Genomic DNA, 12,500 nt, shown 5'->3' on the forward strand with positions numbered 1-12,500 from the left:
CAATTAGGTACAAAGACAGAGTTTACAAATAATGCAGAGGAATAATTTATGAATCATTGTCTCGTTGGCTTAAAGCAACACAAGCCAGGCCATAAATAATGGACTTATATAGATTTACAGCAAGCTATACGAAAAAAAACAGCACACTGTTTCCTTTCTTCCCAGTGTGTTGTTTTTCCTTCATCCCAACGGTGAACGAGGTGAGGTGAGACGGCCAGGTTGTTCTGTTATTGTCTCAGAGGATGTTTTCAATGATTTTGATTTAGAAAAACTGCAGCCTAGTACCAACAACGAAATATTGCTACTTTACGATACATTTTCCATTAAAAAACAGTTGCTGGCATAGACTGTATAGGGGAAAATATGCCTGTCGTATCCTGTGTACCGTTATAAGAGAATTCTGTTTTATATCGCATCTTAAATATAAATAAATAAATAAATAAATAAATAAATAAATAAATAAATAAATAAATAAATAAATATATATATATATATATATATATATATATATATATATATATATATATATATATATATATATATATATATATATATATATATATATATACTATTTTGTATAAGACAAAGAATTGCTACCCTACTTTTTATCATACACAAGAAAATATTATAGTGTTACTGTATCGTACAGAAGAAAAATTACTCCTCTACACTGTATTTTGAATAAGGAGAAGAATGACTTCCCTACATTCAATCATATAAAAGAAAATATTGCGGTCTTACTCTGTATCTTGTATAAGGAGATTTATTATCTTACGCTGCATTGTATGAAAGAAAATACTGTTTGACTCTGTGTCTTGATGTAACACTGATCCGCTGCCTGAATACATAAGCAGCATGTATAATGAATGAATGTCCCATTGTGTGGTTGACTGCATGACTGATTCGCTTGTACGCTGACTGACCGACTGACTAAAAGTGACTAGCTGACTGGCTGAGTGACTGGCGGTGTTCCTTTACCTTCGACAAACTTAATTGTTGCCTGAATGCATGAGAGGTTGGGTGACTGACCATGACTTATCAACGACATGAATTACTGATTTACTGCCGCCTCACTGCCTGGCCACATCACTGCCTAGTCTTATCGACCGCGCAACCGGCTGGCTGGGAGGCCGCCTATCCATCACACACACAGAGGAACATTGACAAATATTCACAAAAACTGAACGAAAGACACGACTAAAAGCTGAATTTTTGAAGGAGAACAAGTATTTTTTACACCACACATTCCGAAACTGTTCAAGGTCCCCATGGCGCAGTGGATAGCGCGCTGGACTTCTAATCCAGAGGTCGCGGGTTCGAATCCCGCTGGGGATGAAAATTTAGTTCGGCTGCGCTAAAAATTATGGACTTGGGCTGAGAGATTATTTAGAGTGCTGCTCCTTGAGTGCCCGTGCTTGCTTCAGAGTTACGGGGTTAAGTGAGGAGAGGCGGTAGGCAATGCTCAGGTGTCAAGGATGAGGTGATATTGGCAAACACTCCTTCATATACTAGTAATGGTGATGAAACTGGAATTTTACGTAAAGGTGATCTAGAGCACCTCTCTCTCTCTCTCTCTCTCTGTACTCTCAACTCTACTTTTACATCCAAGGCTTCCCCATAGTTTTCTTCCCTCTCCGTCATTTAGTAGAGAGTAGTCATTCATTAACTATAGTTGCATGTCTTATTGTTACGTTTTCTCTCGCTTTCTTCCCCAGAATCTTCACGGCTCGCGTCCTTTCCGTGACACGCGTGCATTAGGTACAAACTGCTGCTCTCCACTGCATCACGAAGCACGAGGTAACTACAAAGATCTGGCTTATTTTTCGTATTAGGGAGATCGGCCAGAGAGAAAGAAGATGGGTAAAAAAAAATAAAAAAGGAAAGTTCGTGATAATAAGTACCGAAGATTTTTTTTTATTGGGGAGATCAGCCAGGGCGAAAAAAAATGGGTAAAAAAAAAAAGAAATCATAATACAGTTTCCAAAAATAGAGGCAGAGAAGAACCGAGAAAAAAAGGCCAATAATTTTCTTGATGTGTTATTTTCTTTTACCTCTCAGTGTATGCTTTCTCTCTCTCTCTCTCTCTCTCTCTCTCTCTCTCTCTCTCTCTCTCTCTCTCTCTCTCTCTCTCTCTCTCTCTCTCTCTCTCTCTCTCTCTCTCTCTCTCTCTTTTATTCGGCCCTCTCTCGCGTTACCAAAAAATAAATATTGAAAAATGAAATCAACTTTTTTTTTTAGGAATCTATTTCTTGCCTGATGTATGTACAAGTCTCTCTCTCTCTCTCTCTCTCTCTCTCTCTCTCTCTCTCTCTCTCTCTCTCTCTCTCTCTCTCTCTCTCTCTCTCTCTTTGACACCCTTAGAACTGAAAAGTCACTGAGAATTTTGATGACGAATAAATTTCTTCAGTTTTTGTAATATATTTTGACCAACCTAATGTTCACGTTTAAGAGAGAGAGAGAGAGAGAGAGAGAGAGAGAGAGAGAGAGAGAGAGAGAGAGAGAGAGAGAGAGAGAGAGAGAGAGAGAGAGAGAGAGAAATTTAACGCTGCACTTTACGTAAGGTCTCTGCTCTACAGGGACAAAGGGGCAGACAGATCGCCTCAGGTTAAAAGTGTGACCTTGTGTGGTGTGTGTGGTGGTGTGTGTGGTTGTGTTGTGACCTTTATGTAATTCTGGGTTAGGAAGGCGTTGTCTTAAGGTTTCTTTTACGCAACTGTTTTTTTTTTCATTTTTAGTTATTGTATTGTTTATGTCATTGTTATTGTGTATGTTTTTGAGTTTTCATTTCGTGGTATTTTTCTTTCTTTTTTTTTTTTAAGTTCTCTGTTTAATTGTGTTTCTCGTTATATCTATTGTCTTTACTCTTTTTGTATTTTTCTTTCATTTTATCAGGTTTTCTGCTTTGTTCCCTGTTTTGTGTCCGTGTTCTTTCTTACTTTTGTTCATTTTTTTTATCGATTTTTTTTTATGTATTCTTTCTCTCTCTTCGTTCGTTTGCTTATGATTTATTTTTCTCTTTCTTCTTCCTTCCGTGTATCCTGCCTTTAATATCATACTTGTTCCTTGAGTTCTTTTTTTTCTTTACCTTTTCTTTTTTTTCAATTTTTCTCTTCGTTTTCCTCCACTATTCCTTCTTTCTTACTTTGTACTTCATCCTTCCATCCTTTACTGCCTGCGGTATTCGTCGTTTCATTCAGTATCTTCTTTTCCTCCTTCTTCTTTCCTCCCTCTCTCTTCACTTCCTTCCCTCCCTTCTTCCTACTTCCTACCCAGTCTTGCACTCCTTCCTTCACCCCCACCTCTCTCTCCGTCACACTCCACTTCCCCCTCGTCAGTAACCTCCCCGCAAGCACTCCACCTCTAACCTTTACCCATTCTTCCTCTTCCTCCTACTACTCCTCTTGCTCCTTTTCCTACATTTTCTTTACATTTATTCTCCTTTTTTTCATTCTCTCTATCTCCTTATAAGTGATCGATCAATAGTTGTACTCCCCTACCCCCCCCCCCCTCTCTCTCTCTCTCTCTCTCTCTCTCTCTCTCTCTCTCTCTCTCTCTCTCTCTCTCTCTCTCTCTCTCTCTCTCTCTCTCTCTCTCTCTCTCTCCTTTACGTATATGCGTCTAAACCTGCATCAGTTTTCTCCTTCCTCCTCCTCCTCCTCCTCCTCCTCCTCCTCCTCCTCCTCCTCCTCCTCCTCCTCCTCCTCCTCCTCCTCCTCTTCCTCTCTCAGTATCATCCTTCAGAGCTTACTTCAATTTCCATCACCACCACCGCAACCACCCCCTTCACCCTCCTCCTCCTCCTTCTCCTCCACCCTCCCCTCCAGGTCTGTGTTCCGCAAGACCTTGAGTGGACCGCCCCATGGTTTTTGCGGCCACCGGGAGAACACTAGACCCCTGTGGAGGCCGGGCAGTGGTGGTGGCGGTGGTGGTGATGGTGATGGTAGTGATGGTGGTGGTGGTGGTGATGGGGGTGAAGTAGTAATGTACCGTGAAGGTACTGGTATTGGTATTGGTGGTGGTAGTAGTAGTAGTAGTAGTAATAATTTTTCCTCACCCTTCAAAAATCTCGCCTTGTTTTGTTTGTTTCCTCATCATTTTGTCACCTTCGTGTCATTATTTTGAGCCATTTCATCACCTTCAGTATTGTGCTTCGTCCTTCAGGCTTCATACTTTACACAGTCGTTCGCTTTTTTTTTTTTTTTTTCTTACACAGCCATTAACATATTTTTTTTATCCCTAAGTAAAGTTTTTTTTTTTTGCTGTAATTTTATTTTATCAAATCTTTTAATGTTGATTTTATTGTTGTCTTCATGTTACTTCCGTTACCTGTTCTTGCTATATTTCCTTCACGATTTTGCATTACCTCTCTTTTTACGTCCCTTACTTTCTTTATTTTCTGAGCTGTTACCACGTCCAAATTTTAGCTACATTTTTCTTTTGTCTTTTTTTTTTTTTTTGTCACCTGGTGCTTATGCTTATTCGTGTGTTACTTTACGCAAGAGCAAGTCGTTTATTTCCTCTACCATTATGTCTTGCCTTAGCATGCACCACTTCGTTATCACATGCGGAAGGAGTCACGCCCTGAATCGTGAAAGTGAACGGAGGAAAAGCGAATGTTGAATAAATCAGCGTATTGAGTCTAAAAATTAAATAATACTCTTCTCCCAGAATAAAAAAAAAAAAAAAAAAGGGAGATACTGAGAGAGTTTAGTTCCCGAGACGATGGGTCATTAAAAAAAAAAAAAAAGGAAAGAAAGAAACAACTGAAATATTGACTTATTAATGAAACAAAGAGATGAACAAAAACAAAAAAGAAAACAATAAGAAAAGGAAAGTAAGATTATTTTTTGGATATATGGAACCAAATAGAATTATAAAATCGTGCATTGAATTCTGAAACTATGAAACTAACAAATTACATCCACTATTCTCCTAATACCAACACAGAAAACTTCCTTCAAACAACCACACACATCGCATTATCTAACTTAGTACCGTAGTAATCCGCGGCTTAACGCTTTCACTGCTAGTTAGTCTTTCCCATAATCATCTACAACATTTAAAAGAATAATTTTTGCACCTTAGTCTCTCAAGTACGTAGTTTTGGGCTTTTTTTTATATACACTTTCCTTACAATCTATTACAAAAGACGACTATAGCAATAAATGGGTTGAACCGAATAATATAATCGTCAAGAAAGAAACAGAATAGAAGAAAAACATCACCTTCTCCTATCATCGTAGCAAATTATCGTGTTTCCTCCCTAACACCTGGATCATTGCATAGGTAATCGATACTCAGTCAGGAATAATCAATAAATAATTACGGAACAGCCGGAGAAATCAATAATGGCAGGATAATTGCAGAACGACCCGAGATGTGTTGATAACAGATAGCAGGTGAGGCAGGGGAGATGAGAGGTGAATAGGATGGTTGCAAAACTTGATGCGACACGAAGTCACTGGAAAGCTGTTGAGGGAGTGAGTGAGGGAAGAAAGAATGTGTTAGCGAGTGAAGAACTGAGGACTTGGCGGTTAAGGAAGGACGGAGGGAAGGGAAGCATAAATGAGTGAGAGAGGAAAGAATTAAAGAGTGAATGAGCGAGAGAGGGAGGAAAACATATTGAGTGAATGAATGAGTTTTAGAGAAGAAAACAGTCAAATGAAGCAACTACGTATTATTTTTTCGTATGTGCAAACAGTGCAGACAAGCAAGGCAAGGATCATACTTAGAGAGGGGAAAAAAGTTGCCGTCTAATCAGGAGTGATGAAAATTTTGAACGATTATAATGCAATACTTATTATTACATTACTATTGTAGCCACCATTGTAATTTTTTTGGTGTTCAGTATTTTTTCGTTACATTGTATAATTGTATTTGAAATGTATTTTACAGCACTTTATAATCTATTTTATGCTATTATTTAAACATCTAAACAAAATAAAAAAATGTATCTGGGATTTCGAGTCGAGATATCGATAAAGATTTTTTTTACAGATAGATTGCATTGTACTATAAGGTGACCAGATTGCACCACCATCATATATTCTACTATTACTTTAACACGCAAAAAATATACTCGGACGCACTTTAAAGGATGTAGAAAATAATAGAAGACAGGCAGCGTTAAGTAGAGGTGAGCGAGACGGCTTCCAAGCGGTGTGAGCGACAGTGTACAAAGGTTAGTCAATTAGCCTGTATGCAAACCACTTCTTCTGTCTTGCCTTGCCTCGTTTTTCTTTTTAGGGGGTGGGGAGTCTCAGCTCAGCTTAAGGTTAGAAGTTAGCTATGTTGCTCTTTTTTTCTCCCTTCTCCATTCTATTTCCTCATATTGTATTCTTGTGTCTTATTCTCTCTCTCTCTCTCTCTCTCTCTCTCTCTCTCTCTCTCTCTCTCTCTCTCTCTCTCTCTCTCTCTCTCTCTCTCTCTCTCTCTCTCTCTCTCTTTAATATTATTAAGCACGTACTAAACACTAACCTGGATTTCTTAATAGCACTACAAATTACTTGATCTAAGAGAGAGAGAGAGAGAGAGAGAGAGAGAGAGAGAGAGAGAGAGAGAGAGAGAGAGAGAGAGAGAAAATGCAGTGCCTCAAGAAACAGTCCATGAAAAAAAAGTACGTATCATCAGAGTTTCTTCCATGTTCCAGTGATGCCACTTGTGTTCAGATCCCACACACGTGACGTTCCCTAGAGACTGACTGTGTTCTTCCTCTGTTCGTCCCCTGTGGTAGAAAACGAGCGACGAGAAGAGAAGTAAGGAGAGAAAAGCAGTAGAAGGCAGAATATATATAGAGGGAAGGCGATGACTATTCTTTTCCTGCTTCTGTTCTTCCCCTTGCTGTAGAAAACGAGCGACGAGGAGAGGAGAACAGTAAGAGGGAGAATATAGAGACAAGACGATGTTTAGTTGCAATTTTTCTTCGCGAGGCACAGCTGGATAAACGCAACGGACCTGAACATGTGAATTACTGTTGTCTTGTACGTGTGTGTGTGTGTGTGTGTGTGTGTGTGTGTGTGTGTGATTCACCTACGGTCGTCTGATGGTCACCCAGTCGGCCGTTCCCCTACGGAAAGAGCTCAGAGCTCATAGTGACCGATCTTTGGGTAGGACTGAGACCAGTGACACACCACACACCGGGACAGCGAGGTCACAACCCCTCGGGTTACATTTCGTACCTACTTGCTGCTAGGTGAACAGGGAATCCACATTAAGAGACTCGCCCATTTGCCTCGCCACGCCCGGGATTCGAACCCGGGCCTTCTTGGTTGTGAGTCGAGCGTGCTAACCATTACATTACGTGTGTGTGTGTGTGTGTGTGTGTGTGTGTGTGTGTGTGTGTAGCGCTTTCGACGTCAGGTAGAGTGGCAGGCAGTCGGACGCGTAAACAGGCAAACAAAGAGAGAGAGAGAGAGAGAGAGAGAGAGAGAGAGAGAGAGAGAGAGAGAGAGAGAGAGAGAGAGAGAGAGAGAGAGAGAGAGACACGAACAGAAAGACAGACATATGTTTACAAACAAAAAAGAACAGTAATATCAAGCACAATAAGGACACACAGACTGATAGATAGAAAGCCTGACAGACAGACATACAAGGGAACATAGATACCTGAGTGGAATTTTTTTAGGCGCAGACAGGAACCACAGATAGATAAATAGACAGGTAATAGACAGTAAAAGCTTCATGCAGGCACAAACAAACAAAAGGAACTCAGTCGAAGAACACAAACATAACAGAGAGAGAGAGAGAGAGAGAGAGAGAGAGAGAGAGAGAGAGAGAGAGAGAGAGAGAGAGAGAGAGAGAGAGAGAGCGTGCGATAGAAGAGATTCAATAAATTAAAGAAGACAGAGCAGGAGGAAGGAAGAAGAGGAGAAAGGAAGGAAGCAGATCAGTAGCCTGGGTGACTCATGATGACTTAGATCTCACTACGAGTCGCCAGCTGCGGGAAAGTCACTTAGAAGAGGAGGAGGAGGAGGAGGAGGAGAAGGAGGAGGAGGAAGAGGAGGCGATCTGCTTGTGGTGAGAAGGAAAATCGCGCACACTCTCTCACGGACACACACACACACACACACACACACACACACACACACACACACGTCCAGGAGTAGGTCAGTAGTCGACCCCCAAGCCAGCAGACAGACAACTCTTAAGTCCTGGTTTGCCAAGTCACTTTCTTCGCTCGAGTTCGCGGGATCTCTAGCGGAAAGTATATCCACCGCACTGAGCGACACTTTCCTGCATGTATTATGATCTATGTCTCCTCTCGCGGCTGTTAAGTAACGGAGGAGTGTATGCAGCTGGCGAGACTAAACACCACTTCTCGACACGTGCTTTTAAATCCGGAATACTTCGCTCAGTCTCTCGGTTTTAAAAAAGTAAAGTGTCGTGACGGAAAACTTGTCCACGAATGCCACTTTCCAGCACGTTCAACTCCTCTAACTTCACGCACACGTATATTAGTGTCCACCTCGGAACTGTGCAGTCATCTTGCTTTAATCCACGAGGTTTTGAACCTTCCATCACATGGCAGCCTCCCTTCGTCCCGCAGCCAGAGTCTCGTCCCTCCACGTCCCTTTCAATGAGTCGAAGTCCTGCCTCGACTCAGGAAAGGGACCGAGACATACGCACATACACACTTAGACAGAATACTTATAAAACCGTGACGCACAAGAACATTTACCTGCAGGAAGAGATAAGATCCTTTTAAGCGCCGGCCAGTTATCCTTCCGTAGACACGAAGTCCTTAACGGGGAGGAGTAGGAACTGCAGAATCCCAAAACAATTCCGCACGAGAGAGAGAAATCGTGAAATACGGTTCCTCGCCGCTCGTAGGAGGCCGAAAGAAGTGACAGGATCCCTCTCCGGTTGAGAAGAGAGGCTAAGATCCTTCACAACTAGCAGAGGGAAACGGCAGGATCCCCAGACTCGGCACTGCAGGATCTTCCGACTCTCCGCCCTCACACACACCAACCGACTGGACCTGCGCTAGGGTCTCCGGGCCCCAGATCGAGTCCCCCAAGGTCCTTCCTGGCTGTAGCCCCGCCTCGCCCCGCCCGGCACCGCCCCGCCCCGTGCCCCGACATGCCAGTCCCGGGCGTCCTAGACCAGATCACCCGGACGCTGTAAGGATGGCGGGGAGGGGGGAAGGAGGGAGTGAGGATGATGGGAGGGGAGGGGAAGGGAAACGGGGTCATCCGGAAGATATGGGTTGAAGGAGGGAAGGAAGGAGGTGAAGGAGGTGATGGGGGGAGGTTGGAGAGGAATGCGAAGGTGAGGAGTGAGATGAAGGAGAAGAATAAGATGATGATGGTGATGGTGATGAAGGATGGAAGTGATGCAGAGAGCGATAGAGCGAGGGAGAAATAAGTTAAGGACACGTAGGTTTGGCAAGACAAGGAAGGAAGAATGAAGAAAGAAGGAAGAGAGTGAGAGAGAGAGAGAGAGAGAGAGAGAGAGAGAAAGAAGAGAAGAAGGCTATGATGGAGGAAAGGTGATAAAGCGATACCTGCACTTCTTCCTAAATTCATGAGAAGATTGCAAGTGAAGAAGAGGAGGAGGACAAAGAGAAGGAAGAAGGGGAGAACAAGAAGATCAAGAATATAAAATAAGAAGAAATAGAAGAACCGGAGGGAAAGAGGAGAGAAATTTGTGGATAATGACAGTGGTGATGGTGATGGTAGTAGTGGCGATGGTGGTGGTAATGGTAGCGGTGGTGGTGGTGGTGGTGGTGGTGGAAGTACTGTACGTATATAGATGTAAGAGACAGAAAGAGAGAGAAAAAAATGCTTCTTGTTCTTGACCTTTCCAGTAAGGCTGAGTTAGCTAAGAGTCAGACACACACACACACAGACAGACAGACAGACACGTTGCTGCCCATAACGCTTTCCGTCTCACTGGACAAATGGACACCTTTACTCTAACCCTCCTTTTTTTTTTCAGTCCTTTTTCTTCACTGTATTCTTGACATTATTGATTTTTGCCCCCTTTTCCTCCCTTACATAGTTCTTATTGCTACTGATGGCTAGTTGCCTTGCCTTTATATACGTAATTCAACTTAGTCTCTTTTCCCTTATTCTTTTCTTCTATTCCATGTTTTTTTACTTATAGTTTTATTCACCCTGTTTTCTTATTTCTCTCCACTTTTCCTTGTCGTTCAATTGCACTTAGCTTTTCATATGTTTCTTATTTTATCTAGTTCATTTTCTTCTCTTGTGAATTACGTTTGTTTTCTTTTTCTCCCTGTTTTCTTTTTTATAGGTACTGATAATTTTCTTCTTATAAATTTGCTCCATCTTTTCCTTTTCTTTTCATCCCTCATTTACTGTTTTAATTTTTCTGTCTCTTAGTCTATTTATCGTGGTTGTTTTCTTTTCCGTTTCCCTTTCTCTTTTGTTTTATATGTCTCTTTTTATTCTGTCTCTCTAATGCCCTTTCCTTCACCAGTTTCCAGTCTTAATCTGGTGCATTCTTTCACTTAGCTTTCTTCCTCATTCTTCGTTTTTTTACTACTCTTCCAGTTTTCATGAATCTTGTTTTTCCTTCGCTCATCTATTAACCTCACTTGCTTCTCTTCCTCATTCTCCTCTCTCCTTTCATACAGTTTCTAGCAATATTCGTCTCGCTTCTTACATGTTCCTTCTTTGCCAAGCTCAGGACGAAGACACAAGGAGTTTATTTTTAACCTGCCTTTACATCTTCCGTTAATGTCAGGATGTGAGGGCAGTTCTAGTAAGGAGCGAAGATAGGGCAAGGTCGCTATGCCCGGAACGGTACTGTATTTTTAAGATCCCGTAAGGTGTCAGCCTCTTCCTTTTGCCCTTCGTCCCTTTCTCTTCAGTTCCTGTCCTTCCCTCTGGTATTCAAGGCTTCAGATCACCTTCCTCGCCTACTTGGCTTCTTTCCTTCACCTCCCCATGATATGTGTCTCTCATTCATACCTTCAGGCGAAGCTTCCCACTTCTTACCTCTTCTCTTTCCATATCCTCATTATTTTTCTTGTTTTATGTTTCTTTCTGGCATGCTTCACAATTTTTCTTCCTTTGTATTCCTCATTTACTCCCTCTGAAGTTGTATGTATTTAGCTCTCACATTTTTTCCCCTATCCCCATCTTCATTTCCTTCCTCTCTTTCCACCTCCACTTCTTTATTTTCCCTCTTTCGTATTACTTCCTGATACACCTCATAACTACCTTTCTTATTTATTCTCTCCAGTCACTCTATCTTTTCCTCATCTCTATTCACTTTCACTCTTTCTTTTTTTATTCTTTCTTTATATATCGTATAATTTCCTCCACCTCTTCTCGTTCCTCCCTCCCTCATAAGTAAACCACAGCACAGAAATTTTTACTTCTCTGTCTTTCGATATCTCTCTATCTCTTCATTCCGTCTCCTTGATTTGTATCCCTCCTTTCCATACCTCACAACTTTACCTCTTCCCCTTCCTCACTCATTCCTGCACCTCAAAACAGAAATTCCAACCTTCCTCTCCTTCTTTACTTCTCAACCTTTTCATACTCTCTCTCTCCTTCATTTGGATCATTTCCTTCCATTCCTCACAACTTCCACCTCTCATCCTTCACTCTTACACCTCAAAGTAGAAATTCCCAACTTTCCTCTCACCTCTTCCTCTCATTCACTCTCTCTCTTCCCCCCATCCTTCCCCCACCACCACTGCACCTCTCTCTCCGCCACCATGACCGTGGAAGTGCCCCTACTACCCGCTCTGTCGGTCGCTTCCTGGAGGACTGCCGACACCTGCTCAAGCGGTGGTCTGACCTTTCCGCTATCGCAAGAACGTTAGTCCCCCGTTCACCCGCCGGACCTTCGCTGCCTCAAGTAAACCCAACGGTGGCGGTGGTGGTGGTGGTAGAGGTGGTGATGGTTGTGGTATTCCTGCCGCTGGAGAACTTGAGCACGTAAAAGGTAAAGGTTGATGCTTAGGTACTGCATTGAGTGGCAGAGATGCTCGTCTGCTTGTCTTTGCTTGTCTTGAGTCGTCTGTTGCCGGTGTTTATTAGGGCAGGTGTGTTGGATGGACATATAATTGAATACAAAGAAGGAACAAACAACAGTAGGCAGCGAGCAGCAGCATGAGACCCGTTATTTTAGTGACCTTTACGAGAGTGTTTGGTGTAAGTTGCACTATGTTGTATATGTAAAGTGAGAGATGTGAGGATAGTAAAAGCTGAAGGCTCTTCCTCACACACCACTTCCTAACGCTGAGCCACGGAAGGTTCTTGCAGCGATGCATGTTTAGAAAAATAACACGGTGGAAATTTTATGTAGAAAATGGTTTTTAAATTTTTAAAAGAAAGATGCAGAGAGAGATACAAAATGCAGAATATGGAGAAGGTAATACAAAAATACAAACGAATACATTTGATAAACTAAGTTGAACACAGTGAAATGCAGCAAATAGAAAAAATAATAATGAAAAAAAATAACGGATGTGGAAAGCTAAGTTGAACACAATATGTTTATTTAGGAAGCGATATGAAATCCAG

General features: G+C 41.9%; 1 protein-coding gene, 1 long non-coding RNA gene and 1 other non-coding gene across 52 annotated transcripts in view; 2 read left to right on the forward strand and 1 right to left on the reverse strand.

Annotated features, from left to right (window-relative positions):
* Positions 1 to 12,500, reverse strand: part of LOC135100273 (chitin deacetylase 1-like) — a 155,769-nt gene that overhangs the window by 113,655 nt on the left and 29,614 nt on the right. For 8 of the 50 annotated variants that reach the window (XM_064003203.1, XM_064003151.1, XM_064003415.1 and 5 more), the window contains exon 1: positions 8,678 to 8,981. The exons of 21 other annotated variants lie outside the window; for them this stretch is intronic. The gene's annotated coding sequence lies outside the window, so the exon portion shown is untranslated. Of the gene's footprint in view, positions 1 to 8,677; positions 8,985 to 12,500 lie in introns of those variants that run through there. 21 more of the 50 variants (XM_064003347.1, XM_064003277.1, XM_064003227.1 and 18 more) reach the window with 7 other exon arrangements.
* The window catches only part of LOC135100505 (uncharacterized), a 111,682-nt gene continuing 99,931 nt past the window's right edge, over positions 750 to 12,500 (forward strand). The window contains exon 1 of the long non-coding RNA XR_010268741.1: positions 750 to 1,797. This is a non-coding gene — a long non-coding RNA (uncharacterized LOC135100505). The remainder of the gene's footprint in view (positions 1,798 to 12,500) is intronic.
* On the forward strand, positions 1,263 to 1,335 carry Trnar-ucu (transfer RNA arginine (anticodon UCU)). Its single transcript has one exon. It is a non-coding gene; the product is annotated as a tRNA-Arg (tRNA).

Source organism: Scylla paramamosain, chromosome 1 (genome assembly GCF_035594125.1).
Source record: "Scylla paramamosain isolate STU-SP2022 chromosome 1, ASM3559412v1, whole genome shotgun sequence".
Classification (NCBI taxonomy): Eukaryota; Metazoa; Arthropoda; class Malacostraca; order Decapoda; family Portunidae; genus Scylla; species Scylla paramamosain.